General features: G+C 34.9%; 1 long non-coding RNA gene across 1 annotated transcript in view; it reads right to left on the minus strand.

Moving 5' to 3' along the window:
• Window positions 1-332: 332 nt before the first annotated feature.
• Window positions 333-18672, minus strand: part of LOC125183363 (uncharacterized) — a 90301-nt gene continuing 71961 nt past the window's right edge. The window contains exons 2-3 of the long non-coding RNA XR_007165246.2: window positions 2262-2407; window positions 333-1269 (exon numbers count right to left, since the gene is read on the minus strand). This is a non-coding gene — a long non-coding RNA (uncharacterized lncRNA). The remainder of the gene's footprint in view (window positions 1270-2261; window positions 2408-18672) is intronic.

Here is an 18672-nt window from a genome sequence, read left to right on the forward strand (position 1 = left end):
TGGAAAGTGTCTGGATTGTTAATACTGCTGTGTATGTGAAGATGTGCTATTTCTTACTATGTTTAGATCCTGTGCTGCTCATCTAGTCCATGGATATATTTCAAATAGTGCGGTTAATTAGCTTGCTACAATTTGGTTAACTACCTCACTACTACTAACGCTGGATGACAGGGGAAAGGCTACTATGGGCAGCTAGGCAAGTACTCCCTTGTGGCTCCTTGTTCCAGTTGTAGTTTTATCCAAGATGTGAATCTCGTGATCACCTTTTCTACATACACATAGTCACATAGTACTCTTCTTCTAACACATATCATGCTTCTTACATTACCACCAGCACCCTTCCCTGTGTTAGGTTAAATTAAGAAAGGTGTAGGACAGTATAGATAGAATGGTTAGTCCTCATTCCTTCTGAGGAAAAATACAGCCGTTAGAAATATCATATAGGGCACGTGCAGCCTGTGGACTGCTGACTGAGGCATAGTAACCTAAAAAATACCCTAATTCTTAATAGCTTAAAACTGACACTTATTGTTTCAGTGGAGTTGTGATGATTTGATTTTATGATTTAACAGCCTAGCCTGTATACCACATAGTTAAGGAGCATCTCTGGGAAAGGGAAGCAAAAGATGGAGACCAAATCTTAATATATCCTTGAAGTATGTAAGAAGTGTTTATATAAAAACACATACTAAAAAGGAGAAAAATGAGAAGTCAATTCATCAATCCATAGTTGAGTAACACTACATCCTCATATTAGTGTTATCCCAATTCATCTCTATTTTCTCAGTGCACTACGAAGTCATCACTACATAAACATATAACGTTTCTTTTCCAGAGAACCGACATCTTAGTCAATAAAATGTAAGTTATTCATAAGTCTTGTAATTCACAAAATGGTCTCTAGTATATAGGTTAATCACAGAACTATACTGAGCACAATAGCATTAAATTCCTTGAGACCATTTCCTTCTGATGAAATTACAGCTCAGTGTTTCTAAAGCTTTATTAACTGCTGTTTCACTGCCACCGGCAGTAGTATATTATAGTATGATCCCTCTTTAATGTTGTACGCCGTATTATAATAATGACAGAAAAGCTAAATTTGCCAGAAGTTTTCAATAATTTTAATTGCCAACTTGAAATATTCAGAATATGAGGTGCTCAAAGCATTTACCTTTTTTATAGCTGTGAGTATATTCAAAGAACAGTTTCCATGATTTCAGTAGCAGCTAGCAGCTGTAAGCATTAAACTGCATTTTGGAAATCCAGCTGTTAGAAAAAATGGAACACACATTTAGTTCCATTGAAAAATTTCATTTAAATGTCTAGTTTAATTGATCTTTCCAGCATTTGCAGCACAAAAGTTTTGTGCCAGTGTATTGGGTGTCTGCGGTAGTTTTGGTAGCAGGAGGGCTGCAGGCGTGTCCTATGCCAAACAATGCCATCTCTGAAATGGACCTACTGCGAGACGCAGCTGAGCCCATCAGTGAAGCTGGTGTTGCCTCTGGAATAAGGGCAAAACATTGCACAGCAGTGAGGAAAACACACTATGAGAAATAACGTTGTGAACACCAAAGCCACAGAAGGAGGGAGAGGAGATGCTCGAAATCTGCAGCAGATATTGCCCTGCATTCTGTAGAAGAGACCACGGTGGAGCCGGTATCCACACTGCAGCCCATTGAGGGCCTCACACCAGAGGGAGTGGGTATTTTCTGAAGGAACTACAGCCAGTGGAGCAGCCCACACTAGAGCAAGATTATCCTGCAGGACTACAGCCCATGGAAGGACTCTTGCTGGAGCAGGAGTAAAAGTCTGAGTAGAAGCAGTAGCAGAAAGGAACTGTTACAAACTGTCTGCAACTCCATATCCCCATCCTCCTGTGGCACTTGGAGAGGCGGGGTATAGAGAAAAGCATGAAGCTGAACCTGAGAAAAAGGGGTGGTGGGAGAAGGTGGTGGTGTTTTGTTTCTATTTCTCACCATCCAGATTTATTTTAATAGGCAATAAATTAATTTTCTCCAAGTCGAGTCTGCTGGATCTGTCATGGTAACTGTGGTGATCTCCTTTATTTTGATTTGTGAGCTTTGTCATCTTATTTTCTCCCCTGCCATTCTACTGAGGAGAGGGAGTGATAGACTTGCTAGGTGGGTGTCTAGCAGCTGACAGAAGGTTGACCTTGGAGTCAACCCATCACAGCCAGAATCAGTAACTAAATCTAATTATCAAGGCAACCTTCAATTGCTTTAACAGATAAAACCAACCTTTTCCTTCCTTCTCCTCATGTATTCTTCTGTCTCATTCTCTATAAATGTGATGGTACTTAATCTAAGAAGTAACACTTCATTCACTACGCAGAGCTATCCAGTCTCTGTTCTGAAGGTGGTAGTCATTTGGTAAGAGACACAGTCTGTAAGAAAGAAAATATGAATGTTCAATTATTCATTCTCTGGCTTCTGAATACTAACTCATGGTCCTCATAACCCTTCTTTGTCCCCTTTGCCTGAGTCCAGTCAGTACCAAAGAAACAGTTCCACTACAGTAAGTATGTCACTGACCACTTGGTTACCAGGAGAGTAATTGCTATGAAGACCTGTATTAGCATCTGGAGCACAAAGCTAGAGAAACTAAGCTAGAAAACTTCAGTGTATATGACTCCTTTGACAAAGGGTCTCGTCTTGAAAGTGTCAGGCAAACTCTAAGAGATGTCACTAATTCCACTGCTGCACACTTCAATGCACTAAACAAATTAAAATCAAGTCTTTATGCCTATAGCTGTGACACCATAAGAAATGCAGTGTTTATTAGCCCAATAAATGGCAGCTATAGACTATAAGAAGGAGTGAACTTAGAGAGAATGCCTTTTCTGAGCTGTTCTCTTAGGAGTGGTTTGATAACAAATAAAAGACAGATGACCACATCCCACAGGAGCTGCTGCCTAGCACAAGTACCAAATTCAACAGAGCCATCATTATAGCACATAAGCCTTTGTAACTCAGGCTCCACCCTGACATACAAGATTGCCTCTTAGAAGGTTATGTACTTGGCTAGCTGCTATGACACCATTTAAGGTAAAAACTAGTAAATTTACAATCAAAGAATCTTTTGCTGAAAATAGTATTTTGACCTTTCCCCACCCCAGCTTTAAACTTATAAAATTTTCATCTTGAATGGTTTATTTTAAATTAGTTATGCATTTAAATATACATTTTTTATTTTTTTATTATAAACTGTAAAGTTTAGACGAAAAGAAGTGTTTAAAAGAAAAAATTTTAAATAATTCATCCTTATTGTTGTAAGATCATTGATATAGAGTCATAATGTAAAATAACAGCAGTCTTGCGTACTAACTTGCATTGATATTTTGGAAATTATAAATCTAGCGTTACAACTGCATCAAAAACTAACAGCATGAAAATAGTGTAAGAATATCACTGGAATTTAATGGAATACTAACAAAACAAACAAACAACAACAACAACAACAAAATGGAGTATGTTGTTCATATTTTTCTTTTAACAACTATTAGTACTTATTTCCATGAAAATGTCTCTCTTTTTAAATACCCAGTCTCATCTTGATACCATTTTCCTGATCTCTCAACACCTTGTCCCAACTAAAATTTTCAATAATTTTTTCTCCTGTAAAAGTGAATACATTTGATATTAATAAAATCTCTTCAATGACTATGTGTACTGCAGGTCCAACCATGTTATGTGAACAGATTTACCTGCTGAGATGACTGCTCATACAGGTCACCACTTACATGACCTGGCTGGTACCTCATGTGACACGACTCTTGTAGCTGTAACAGGAGAAAGCCCACATCTGGGCTAAGTGTTTTGGGATTCCATAAACTTCAGAGACTTGTAGAAGAGGAAAATGGGTGAAAAGCTTCTGATTACAAGAGAAAGTATTTACACCATTGCTTGGAGTAATACTTGATATATACTTTCACCACCTAGGACAAGTACTTGATTCTTCATGACCCTTAAAGTCATAAAGTAACTTGGCTTGGATTTATGTATTTAGACATAAATAAGCAGTCCTGTTTTTTCAAATGTAGTAGTTCCTTTGGAATTACTGTCAATAAATATAACTTACTGTTCACAAATTTTGTTAGGTATTTTGTTTAAGTGATAGACTGAATGTAAGTTGTCTATTATGATAATTATGTAAAGTGGTGATATATTTAAACTTGAGAAAGATACTATATATATAATGATTATATATATGAGAGAGAGTGTGAGAGTTGTACTTATCTCCAGCTAAGGTGGAAGAATTGAGTATTGTTGCCTTGGAATAGCTATTCGAGCCTGCTTTGTGGACATGGAACTGAATATTATTTACCGTAGGTGGAAGAAAAAAAAAAAAAGTAAATGCTGTCAGTTTCAAGCATCTGACTGTTTACATCATTCAACTGTTTGATGAACACATTTGTATCTTTCCTTCTGGCTATCTTTTAAATCACTGGTCACTCACAAATCTTAATCAAATTAATCCAGACATGAGCATGTCCAGAGACATTTGTAGGCATATCCAGAATAACAACTCTTTGGACTTAGCATAGAGAATCTATAGCACTTAATATACCTCCAGAATCAGGCTTAATCTGAGCAGAAGGGAAAAACTGGAGGAACAGAGGGATTAAAAACTGATTTTTTTGACTCAGATATTGAAGTTCTTCCTGAATTTGGAATTTATCCCCTTTGAGAAAAACTCTGTTACTATAATGGGAGAATGGTAATTGTAAAGATCCTTATAGTAATATTGATTTGCAAACCACAGAGAATATCTGAATTCTTTAGAGTTGGTCAAATACTTTCACAAAAACAAATTCTTTTTGTATGCATATGTGTAATTTGTGTCTGTAATTTTTTATATATATGTTCAAATGTTCTGCTGAGCATGTTTATATTCAGAATGAAAACTGCAGAAAAGCATCTAAAACCTCACAGTGATAGATATCTGTAAAAGGTAATGCTTTCACAGATAGCTTACAAACTTGCTCATCTTCATCTGTGAATCACAAATTAAATTTTATGTTGAGCAAAATCTTACACGTTGTAACTCAGTTGCGGAAAATGAGTGAGAAAGAAAAAATGTTTTACAAAAATAAATAAATAAGGAATACATCCTCTAGCAGTAATTCTACAATTAATCCAAAGCTATTGACCACTGTTACTGACTCCACTGTATTTTGAATTAGAAACTTAATAGGTGTTTTTCCCCCTTGGTGTAAACAGAAACAGAATTTATTTCCTGGTGCTTCCTTTATGCGTCTGTCATTCTCGAATGAACAATTAAAAATCCAGACAGCAAAGTAATTAAACTGTCTCAGAAAAAAAAAAAAAAAAAACCTTTAAATTTGGGAATAAAAAACTAAAATGCTTTTTTGGTGTTTATGTTTGTGTTATACATTCTGAACATGATCTTGGAGTACATGCCAACTATCAAATGTAATCCTGGGAGGGTAGATTGGTAAATGATTTCTACTCATTTGCACTTGTTTCAAAGGTGACTCCATCACTACTATCTGAAAGATGCACTGCCCCTCAGTAAAAAATGATTACAGCTAAATGAATCCCAGAGGTTTGCCACTAATGCAGAACAAAGGCATAAGAATGAGAGCTGTGGTTCAAGATCTATTTTTTATACTAGCATAATTTTTTGCTTCACTGATCTATCACTAAACAACAGCTGCTAGGGTAGAGACTTACTGCACTGTAGGAATGTTACCAAATCCTTTAGTGACTGGTCACATGTGTTTGCCTCAGGCCTTCAAAAAACTCAGAGACTTGTGAAGAAGGACTGGCAGGTCCATGATATCTGATTTCTGTAAAGGACTTGAATGGAATGACAGCCTGCTCTAAGTCTGAATTTCTAAATTTCTAATGGAGTTTTTTTGTGATTTAAGCATACATGGCTAACCTCTTTTGCAACTTCTGTTGGTGGGAGGATGAGGGAGGAAAAGAAAAATAAAACTCATTTTTTTTTTCTATATATATTTAGGAATTAAACTTTTGCTGTATTTCTAGTATTTTTTTTATTATTATTATTTTCAGTTATTTTACTTTTCCCCAATTATTATTTCCCCCTTTGCTCTAATTTCTGGGCACTTGAAAAAGTCTTCCTACCATTTTCTGGGCAAAAGCTTTCTGGATATGGTCCTGGGCAATCAGCTGTAGGTGGCACTGCTTCAGCAGGGTACTTGTATGAGATGATATCTGGAGATCCCTACCAACATCAGCCATTATGTGATTCTGTGACTCTGGGAAGACCCAAGTGGCCACTGACACCAGTCCCGCTCACTTTGGTTTTGGACGTGGCAGGACATGGCTGGCGGTGGTCAGACTTCTTGTCTTCCATGTTATATCTACCCATTCTGTAGGGAGTGCTTGCTGCTGTCCAAAACATTTTCAGTCAGTGAGTGAAATGCAATATGTAATGTTCTATACTTGCACCTTGCATTCTGCAGTTCTTACACCACACTCTCTGTACCAGGTGCCAGTATTGGTTGTCCATCTACATCTGCATAATTTTGGAGAAACTGGAAGATAAAGGGGATCAATCCCACGCGTTTCTAAATCACCCAGAAAGATCATTTCCCACTCTTCTCAAAAAAGACCAGGAAAATAGAAACCTAAACAGAGCCATTGAAATATAAAGGACAGTCTGAACCTTGTACACTTCTCTGCAGAGGTTTAAAAAAAAAATGTTATTTAAGCTTATTTTCATAACTAAAAAAATCTGGTGAAAGATGACTATATGAACAGTAGATTCACATGGCTGCTGGATTAGCTGTTCAGCTTCACTGGCTAGAGGATACTGTCCCTAATTCATATAGACAGTACTAATTATTCTATTCCAAATCAGCTTCCAGTATGAGACAGTAAAGATCAGCAATTGCTTAAAGACTCAGAAGAGAGATAACAGAATACCTGTATGGGAATGTCTGCAAATAGATGCACTTGGGAATGCTGGAGACTTCATTTCAGGAATATGATATATGAGTTCAAAAGTCAAGTACTATACTTGGGAACTACCCATACAAGAAAAGGATTCAATATAATTTTGTCAATTATTTCTAAGTGTCAGAAACTGAATATCCTGATGTCTGTTCTAAATGCAGAAAATATGAGCTGAAAGTACTTCTGTTTGGAAAGTATTCCTTCAAAGCATTTCTCCAAGAAATTCATGTAAATGTCAGACCACAGAACTGACCTGAAAAATCGATCTGCAAAACATACAGAAACGAAGTGCTGCTATCTAGAAGTAGTACTGCAGATTTGGCAACAGCTTGTTTCACTATGGAGAATTGCAAGGAAACAAACCAGGAGATTAAAACAACCAAGTGGGAGAACACATGATTCTGACAGTACCTTGCATGTGCTGATTCCTCCTCCTTGATGATACAAATGAATTTTGAACCTCATGAAAAACTGGGATAGGCAAAGTGATGAACCATCCCTGAGGAGAAAGGGTGTTTGGCAGCCTGAGTGCTTCAATTTCTCTGTGTTCTAACAAATCCAGGTTCTGTTGCTCTGAGTGACAACATGCACAGATGTGCAGCTCTGAAAATTAGCAGTGTATGAGGAATTGTGAAGTTCAAGTTGAGAGCTCAGAATATTTTGATGTTTCAGTTCACCCTGTCACATGAAGCATCCCCAAAGTTTTCAGCAGTGCTTGACATATTATACAAAATTTATCTTGAAAATCAGATTTTAGTCTTGCTACTGCTTTGATGCACAAAAAACTTACTGCAGCCAGAGAAAGCCATATCGATGCAACAGTGGCACTCTAAATATGATTTTTAAAATACAAAAAGCTGTGAGGAAAAAAGAGATTGTGAGGAGTCAATGTATGAATGATTTCTTTCTCTTTTACTTATACAGTCCCAAGGCAGAGGTTGTAAGACCTAGTTTATAACTGAACTTTCTGCTCAAAAGCAAGATGTAAGTAAAATGTAACTCAAATACAGCATATATAAACATTTGTTCAACTCAGACTCAATAAACGCATTATAATTGGTATTTACAAACTTGTTTATTCATATTTCTACAATCCCAGCTTACCTAATTATCATATGAATACTTTCTAGTCTCTATACAACATCTGCAAGCAGTATGAAAAACAGTGACTACGTCTCCACAGTCATAAGCTGAAAAAGCTCCTATGACCAATCATTAAGCTATCCCTTTAGAAAGTGGAAAAGGAATAAAAAGAAAATAGATGACATACTTTAAAGAAAACCTTTCCCCCGTCTAGGTTACTCCATCTCTCAGACACTGCTGGATCTTACTCTTCATGACTTAATGTTGACTATCTAAGAAAGATCTTGTATAACAATGCCTGTGTTTTCATTCCTTCTTCACAGAAGCATAGTGATGTCAACAGAAATGGAGGGACATGAGAACGATTGTACAATAAGTAGGAAAATCAAAATTTTTCTTTCAACATTGTCATCACTTTGCAATCAATTTTTCCATTTGAACTCTGGCAAGTTCCATATAAAATCACAACAACAAAGGCCAAAAAAGTTTTGAAGAGAAACTTGCTTAAGGCATAAAAGCTAATAATAAAAGCTTTTTCAAACGCATCAGAGACAGAAAGCCTGCCAGAGTTGGTAGGGCTGACAGATGATCAAGGAATGAAAAGAGAACTCAAGCAAGGTTAAGACCACAACAGAAAAGCTAAACGGACTCTTTCCACTATGAAGGAGGTTAGGGAGATTCTTGACAACACAGCTATTCTTCAAAAACTGATGACTTCTGGATCTGCCCTGATCTGAAGTGTCAATAAAAGAGGTTTTAGAAAAATACAGATAAAATAAGTCATCAAAAATTGACTGTACAAGAAACTACTCACCTAACAGTTCTAAAGGAATTAAATATGAAATTGCTCAACTCCTAGGAGCAATGCGTTTTCTATCAGCTAAATCACCTTCAACAGCTGAACAGAAGGTAGAAAATGCAACATCCATTTTTAAATGAGATCCAGGGATGATTTTGTGAGCACAGATGAGCAAGTCTGACCTCTATACTATGTAAATTTGTAGGAAACTGAAAAAACAAAAAGAACTAAATTTCTAAGCAAATGGAAAAATAAGATATATTGACTGAGAGTAAACCCAGTTTTATTAGATTATTTGGGTTCCTTGAAGTATTGCATGGGCAGATACGGAAAGGTAATCCAGAGGATTCCTTTTAAACTCCTTAAAAAAGATCCCTTTCCAAAGGCTCTGTAAAAAAACAGATATGGTAAGGGATAAAAAGGAAGTTTCTCTTAAGGACCCGAGTGTTTAAAAGATGGTCTATAAAGGATAAGAAGAATTTATTATAATAGGAAAGGTACCAATGGGATTATAGAAGGATTTATGCTAAAACATAAACTGCTCAGCATACGTGATACAGAAGAACAGGATGGTGAGGTAGAATGTTTATATAAAATTATTCAGGATAATTAGATCTAATCCTTGTGTGAAGAGCTGTTGAGGAATTTCCCAATACTAAGGGAGTAATATAACAAATGAAAACAATATAAACAACAAAATGCAATTGGAATAAGCATCAGGGATATACGTACTAGCTACTTTCACTCAGGAGACAGAACTTCAATTCACTTTTGGTCGTTCTTTGAAAATGTTCGGAACAGAACAGAAATGTTCAAAAAAGTAAGCAGAGCATTAAAACTACTGAAATGAAAAAAAAAATTATGTCACTACACAACCTTGTCATGAATCAATATTTTTGTCACTTCTTAAAATATAAACTAGAACAAAAAAAGATATAGAGATACTGACATTACTGGTATGAGACAGCATCTGCATGAGAAATTAAACAGAGAAGTGAGATCAAATCTATTCATATGGGGCAAACAAATTCTCCAAAGTTTCCATGATAAATCGATGAATATTTTGAAAAGTCTGTTACAACACAAATGGTTGAAGGAGTACCCACTAAATTGCTAAGGAGCAAAAATATTTAGCATAATAGAATAAAGATTTTTTTTCATGCAGTCACAATTCTGGAAGTCATTGCCAAAGGTACAATGGAGAGCAAAAGTACAAGAGTACTGTCGTACAAATAGACAAGCAAGAGTTTAAAAAGAGATAATTCTTCATTTACCACAGGTTCATTATCCAGTATAACATATGATGGTTCTGAAGCTACCACCAATTCTAGAGGTCCTTAGCCATACAATTCATAGAAATTACAGGGCTACAGAAGAGGAGAGATCATACTTCAACTGTCCTCTGCCACAGGTGTGCTACTGTCCAGTACAGCAAAAAGGATACTAAATGAAATCTTTGAGACCTATATGAGACCTTCGGTTTGACATAGTATTATTTTTATATTCTCCAAAGCTAAACAAATGTTAATGACGTTAAAAATGTTCATTCATATACTCAACTAACTTTATTTTTGGATTAACTATTTTGTCTGTCTTTATTGGAGTGCCATACAAACACTAAAAATCCTGCTCCGATTGCTTCTTATATTAGTGATTTATTTTTATTTTTTTTAAAGGAAACATTTTCTCTCCACCTCTTACTAGGTTATGAGATATGTCTGCCTCTACCTCTTTTTTCAGTCTTAAAATCTTCTTTACAAACTACTGATTTGCTGTTATATAAATGGAAAGACATGCTCTGTACTTTCATACTGACAAAGGAATCCAAACTTCCAAAATGGTAGTATACTATTGGAGCAGCCACCATTACACTGGAGAAAAATAAAGTAACATTGTAAGTGAATAAATTTTCATGTGTTCCCCCAAAAAGGAACTGCAAATCATAAAAACAATTATCAAAATATTCTCAGGATGGTTGCGAACTTGCTATTGAACAGAAATTCATTAGCTTCCTCAGTGCCAAAGTGTATGTGACATTGAATTACTTAAAGTACAGAAAGTGTGTTCACGTGTATAATACCGCGTATGTTCCATTCTGGATATGAATGCTTACTACAGAATTATTTGAACTGCAAATAGTGAATAGAATATCTGTTGTAGGAAAATCAGTGGCGTTTTGCCACTTTTCTTTTTTTTTTTTTCAGCCAGTGGTCTTCTCTATCTTGCAAAATATCGGCCTTCTTTATTCCAGAAGAGGATTTGTATTTTGCAAACCCATTAATTTCTACATTATTTTGAGTCTTTCCCTATAAAGTGTATTAGTGACTTAATGTCTTCAATTGCCATTTGCTTTTGCTGAAGTTCCTTTCCTTTTTACTATATCTAAACTGTATACAGAGAAATGTTAAAGACATTTCTTCAAATTACAGTTCTCTAGCTCTTTTGATTGCCCTCTGGGTTTTACTACAATCACTGGCAGCTGAGCATGAAATCATGCTGCTGAGTAAAACATGGTGGCTTCTTCCTAAAAGAATTCTTGATTACATTTCTTTTACATATTTATTTATATGTTGGAGAGAAGATGAGGAGCAGAATGCCAGCCAGCGAGCTACACTCTGATTGGCAGCTGATATCCCCATGCTTTTGAGCAGCACCTGTGCCTACACAATGTTTACAACAAATCAAGCCTTCAATGAAAATTAATTACCCAACCCAAACCTTGGAAAGGCCAACTGACACTGACTGGGGAATCGGAGCAATACCTGCTCCCTTCTCTGAAGGCACGCAGCTTTCTCATTATTGCTTTTTTTTGATATTAGGAGAGTTAAATGTATTTCACATTCAGCCTCAACTGTAAAGTTTCCAAATAATTCTAAATGCACACACCCATGTTGTCCTTGTTTAAGGCTAGTATAAGTAGAAAAGGCATTTCTGAAAGTCTTTTTATGACTCAAAATTAGTCTGCAATGCCAGTTCAAGAATTTGTTTTGATTTTTGAGTGTGACTAGTCAATCAGTATGTATCAAAGATTTATTATGAACCACTGCGACAGCTGCAATCTTATGGGTCACAAAGCTGAGGACAAAGCACATGAGAGCTGGAGAAAAAAAATGCATTAAAAAAGACTCAGCAATGTACCTGATAAAGAATAATAAGCAAATTCTGAATCTGTTTCATTTTTATGAAGAACAGTTTAAAATTTAAAATGTATTTTTCTACCAGACTTGTAAACTCTTCCAAACCATTGTCTTGAAGCCTACAAAATTATCAAATTAATTTTAAGATGGCAAATTCAAATTTAAACTTTTGCTCAGAACACTAGTCCCTTCAACAGAAGTTTTTTTCCTGTGTCATATTAGCATTTTAGAGAGATAAAACGAGGAGATGCAAATAAAGAAGATCTTGTTTCCAAATACATTCTTCCTTTTTTCCATACTTGCTGGATTAAAGCAGTTATAGTCAAGAAATCAGCAAAACAAGAAAAAAAAAAAGCTATTAACTGACAAATTTCCAATGCTGTGTGACAAAGAACGATGTCCTTAAAAATTTGAAAAGCTACCCAGAGAACAAATCTTTTCACTTTTATTATGATTCAATTACCTCCCTAATAATTCAATGGATATTTACAAGTATATGAACGGTAAAGTCGATGGAAAAAACAGACAAATATAAACATACCAAATAGAAGAATTTCCAGTGCTCTCAAAGAGAGAAAAAAATCCTTAAGAATACGTTGTATAGGGCAAAATCCATACATCACAACTTCACAGTACAACTGTTAAATGCTGTTTACTTACAGTTATTCAAAGAATAGGGTTAAAGACTTTTAGACATTGACTTTTTGAAGCAAATCATATTAAATCAGGTGAGCAATTCGCTTCTATCTTCCCCAAACTCGATACAAATTAGGTCACCTCTGCTGACAGATATCTGAATACATATTCTTTATTCTAGAGGCACCTCATTTAGTTATGATCATATCATTCACCAACCAGCATTTCAAACTACATTCAAAATTCAGGAGTATTTCTTGAGTTTTCTTGAGCACTTAGGAGATGATTGAAACAAAAAGCCGAGTTCAGAAATAGATGATCTTTAAGGTCCCTTCCAACCCAAATCATTCTAATTCCATGAACATACAAGAAAACCACAGAGGTCTTACTGTTGCAGACTAGTACCTTTGATGGGTACGCAGTACCAAGGATCTCAGAAAAGATCTGTTTCTTTCAGGCATTCTAGCCTTTAACTCTGGATACATTTGTTGTTGTTTTCTCGGTAAGTATACAGTACCACAAGACCATGCACAAATACTAGATTACCTACATTGTTGATCTGACCCTAAAACTACTTCCATGTCTAAACTGCTACAGTAAGATCCATTTAAATCTATTGAATTTCTTTGTAGAGTAAGACTATGTAGACCACAATCTTGTTCAGTAGAAATCTCCATCACTTCCTGTGTAGCCATCACATTTTTAAATGAAATACATTTTTCTGAAGTTTAATTTCATACTTTTTAAAAAATAAATAATAGCAGCATGATAGTGTATGGCACCTTTGAACTCACATTTTTATGATCATTGTAATTAGTCTTTCTATTTTAATGTTGTGACAATCCATTTCATGCTGTTCAGTCAAAATTTTTATATAAATCTTCAATCTTTGCAAAGCTTATGATACTGAAAGGTTGGAGGGGGTAGAAGAAAGTCTAAATTATCGGAAAAGATCAGAATATAAAAATACCATAATATGTGCAGTTCAAATGAAATCTTGACAACTGCTATTCACAAATACTGCTGACATGTTTTATATTATATTAAAATCCAGAATTACTGCATTTTCATCAGTTTCTCATTTCACAGCTGGCATTTCATGTTGTCAGCATCCTGTGATTTACAAGGCTGTATGTTCTATAAAAATGTTGTTTTAAATGGACAATTTCATAAGCATGTTTACTAATTGATACGCTGTGGCAAGTTAAAGTGTAAACATACTGTGTGTTCCAAAAGTCAGACTGCTTTACATAAGAAAAAAGAGCTGAACTTAACAGCTTCAGTTTCATTAAACTTTTATGAAAGTTGCTTGAAAACAAACATTTCCATGCAAATTTTAAAAGAATGGCTTAATTTGTGAAGTTACTTTTGCAATGTCAAAAACACAAAGTAAAACACACAAAAAATTGTATTGATACTCATTACTATAAGATTTAGAAGCTGTTAAGCAGACAGAGAACAGTCTTAATAAATCACTGTTTTCTAATAATGTTTATAAAGGATTCCTTGTGGTATTTTTGCAAGGGATATAAGCACGGCTAACGTAAAAAAGTAATTGCTCCATTCCAGAAATGTTGTTCTTTTTCTAATACCTACAGAAATTAAGAAAAGCACAGATTTTCTGGGAGTTGAGTCAGTATTTTATACATTTCACCACATTTTATTGCAGTCTTCAGAAGGAATATAGGATACTACCTGTATTCTTTCAGTTCCTCAAGAGATCAAGTATCATATGATCAAATGCATGTGAAGTCATCTACTTATATGTAACTTGCAAAGTTTGGGTAGGCCCACAGATTTTAGTGGAATTGCTTAAGCATAACAGTAGTCAGTCAATAAAATGCACTGCCCTTCCAAGCTGCCTCTTCCTTCTTATAATACAAGCTAGTATTAAGTAGCACAAAGTCTGGAATGAACACTGCATTTCATACAAATAGTTTTAAAACAGTTAACAAGAAAGACATTTGAATTTTATCCTAAAATCTGAGGTACTTCAGCATTTCTCAGTAGATAACAGAATCAGGAGAAAGAGGTGGCAAAATGACTCCAAGCCTGTTGGAATCCTTTACAAGCCTTTTTCTCTAAGAAAGAAACAGTCCTTGACCGTGTACCTGCAGTGTTCTGGGACTCTCACTGACATCACTTTGACTTTTTCCACAGATTTTGGGCTACAGACAACCATGGAGAGGGGCTCTGACAGCATCACCACCAACTCTGTGTCCTCAGTCAACCCATTTCTTCCCCAGCCAGTGTATCATTTCCCATAACCTTTTTGGTATCATGACAGGAATTTTGTTCCTAGTATGAATACAAATTTGTGAGTGATTTTATTTCCTTGCCTGATTTTTTTTTTGGCCATACTCTGACACTATTTCTGCATAGCAATAACAAAGATGCTTGCCATTTTATAACTCCACATCTCCAGATTTTTCTTGTAGTTTTGCCAGGGGGCAGGTTTACTTGGATATAGCTAGAGTTCAATAGCCTCAGCATGTTCTTAGTAGGTGATATGGGAATTAGACAGTAAAAACCCTCATGGCTGTTCTTTCTGTGCTTGTGTACCATAATCTATTTGGCCTTCACCTTATCCAGAAAGTTTGAATTTTCAAATAATGGTTTCAAAACTGTTTTTCATTAAGATTACAACTAACTCCATGCATAAACAAAAATGTTTAATGCTTTTGATTGAACAGGATATGATAAACCCAGGACGTGAACAGTCCAAAAAAAAAGAAGCCATAATTCTCTAATTTTTTTGTTAGGTGAAGGCTAAATACCACCTGCCCCTTACCTAAGGTAATTTTTATTTTATTTATTTATTTTTAATAAATGCCCAGCAACCTGACAATATCAATTCCAGAAGAGTATAAACAAACACACTCTCTGCAGAATATTTGCTATCTTATGGAAAAGTCGGCATTTGGCCATGACATTTCTCCAGTTTTTAGGCTATGAACAGAAGTCCAAGAATCTTATGCAGAAGCATCACTAGCATGGGGCTTTCTGATTTCTTTATTACATATTTCAAACATGAATTAACTGGAATGTGCTTCTACTAGAGTCCTTAATTAGGTAAGAATAAACAGGTTCTCCTCAGACGTGACTACACAAGATGCTTTTATATTTTTACAAGTTATTTCAGAAGTCAGCATAAAGTTTTAATTTATAATTCACTACAATTAAAGATCTAACCTATTTTCTTAAAGATAGGTGTTTAGGGGAAGAGGTCACCAAATTTCTTGAAGTACTACACCTTCTGTATGCAGGCATTTTAACAGAATAACCGTCACTCAACTTTTTTTCAGGAATTTCTCAAGCTTCATTGTAGGTGATTGGTTTTGGTTAAGTACTGTGAAATTACTATCTTAGCTAGAACTTACTTATCTCGTTTACAATTATTATTTTTTCATAGTTTTCATGGCAGATTGTGCTTTTACATATTTGGGTAAACAGGGCTTTCAACCAGCAAATTATAATATTTTATAATCAATAGTGCTACAGTGTTAAGAACTAATGTAAAAATTTTGATTAAATTGGAGCAGAGTGCAGTTAAAGGAATGCTAACAAGTATTGATGTTTAGAATGTATTTATCAATGCTGTTATACTTTTCCCCACTGTACTGAGTTTATTTTTCCACATTAAAAAATATTATTTGGTATCTCTTGGGCTGAGTTTTAAACAAGATAAAGCATCTTGTAAATGAATTTATTCTGAAGAAGAAAGAAAATACAATTTGTGGCTTCTTTTCATTAAATTATCCTTAGCTGTATTGATTTAACCCAAGTTTAAAATGAATTCAGTTAGAAAAGAAATAAAGCAAAAATCAAAAAATGTAACTTGTTCTCTATTAAATTTGGAGAGTCTATCCATGTGGCATTACAGAGATTTTTTAAATGAACTGTTTAATTTAATAACTATATCTTAGATATAAAATGAAAGAATAATGTTCACAGACAGAAAGGGTACTTTCTGTTATATTTTGACTGTTATATTAATTTCTTAAATACCACATAGGCAAACAAATTACGTATTTGTGCTGGAAAAGTATAGCACATTCAAATATTTCGAGTTAAATTCCACTTAAAAAACCATTAAATACACCTTTTGAGCATGGGAGCATTCTTTGCTTATAAATACACTGATCAAAACAGTCTTCCAATTAAAGTACAGTTTTACACATTGGTATTTACATGATACGTACAGGGAAACATTTAATGGTGATCATGGTAGATACATTTTGGTTAGAAAATAGGCCCCCTAAAAAGGCGTGAACAAAACTTTCTTATTTAACTAGTGGTTCTGTTTTTAAGTTTCCTGTTTAGATAATTTCATATATCCCCATGAAACAGAGAGATCCTCATTTCTTCTAACTTCACAAGGGGATAGCAAGGAAATAATTTCCTGATATGTGAAATGGAACTCCCACGATATCAAAAAATGGTGATTTTCATCATTTCACTTCTAATAGGTTCTCCATTTACTATTACCTACAATACAGCATGATACAGAGTAATCACTGTTTTGGAGTTGGGATTTTTCTCTGCTGAAGGGAAGTATTGTTTAATGAACAGCTCTTGAAAATTGTCATTGACAGAAACTAGGGGCTGTTTCTTGGCTAATCAAGCACCTCAAAGGCCAGATCCTCAAGCTGTGTAAACTGGATTCACTCAGCTCAGTAAAGTTTTACATCCCTAGCCACCTGCATTCCATTCTTAGTTCAGAATGAACGTCAGCTTTAACATTACTTCATTAATGAGGTTTTTGTATTCTAAAATATCAGAAAATTTTCCCTAAGGTTAATTATTCAAGTTCTAAAATATTTTATCTTCCAAGAGAGAAAATAAGAATGCTGATGGACATTAGAAATAAACAGGGAAGAGTTAGAAATTGGGAACGTCATCTGCAAGTTTTCCCACATTTTTCCACAGGTTTACATAAACGCATTTATAAAATTCAATTCAGACCGCCAGTGCACACATATATTTCAGTTTAATACATAAAATATCAGAATAAAAGGAATAAAGTATTTTACATTCATAGTCATTTTAATTTTAATAGAAATTTTACTTCATTCATGTTACAACATTTTTCATTATTGAGTAGATGAGCATTTCTAGGAGAAAGTTGAAAAAAGTGATAGTATAAGCTTGTTATTCAAGAAAACAAATTCTCACAATATACATGTGGTCATTCAAAATTATTTCTACATAAATTCAGGTGAATTATTTTTTTTTAAAAAAGTGCCACATTGACTATTCATAAGGAAACTACAATATGCTTTTCATCTTGCAAGCTTTTAAGCATAACTATAATTTCAGTTTTCCTGAGAAACCCTGATTCTTTCTTCCTCTGTACTCCTTGACTGCATCTGGGGGGTCTAATAGCATAGATGAGGTGTTCCTGTGGAAGAGAAAGGCCTTACATTCCCACCCAACTGGTCAGCATAACATGAATTTACATCAGAATGTTACATAGCTATAATCAAATAGTATTTGAGCTTTTTACAAAAAAAGAATTTCTGAATGAATACTGAATGACTCTGAGATTGTCAGAGTACGCTCATGAACATCTTGGAAGTAGATAAAAACAGGGAAATTAAATGAATTATTTATTAGGACTAATATTGGAAGTCGGAAATCTTGAATTCTACTCCAAACTCTACCACTGACCTTCTTTGCCACCTTGGACAAATTGTTTTATCTCCTTGTGCCTGTTTCCATGCCTTTTTTTTTTTCCTCCTGTCCTCTCTAGCTAGTCTTTTTTTTTTTCCAGCCAAAATACTTTTCTTCCATGTTCGTACAAGTGCCAAACACACTTCACTGCAATCTTCAAGTATAAGGAAAATATAAGTAAATAATAAAAACGGGGTAAATAAAGACTAGCCATCACAGTAACTGAGCACACTTTAATCTGTAGAGAATTGTTCCTGGCAGCACCCTACTGTAGTGTAAAGATACACAAAGTACATACATATCTTTACCTAATCAAAGTTTCCATGCTTTCCAAGTTCACTAAGATTTTCTCAAAGTTAGAGCTGCAAATTCGTAA

Source organism: Anser cygnoides, chromosome 12, assembly GCF_040182565.1.
Source record: "Anser cygnoides isolate HZ-2024a breed goose chromosome 12, Taihu_goose_T2T_genome, whole genome shotgun sequence".
NCBI lineage: Eukaryota > Metazoa > Chordata > Aves > Anseriformes > Anatidae > Anser > Anser cygnoides.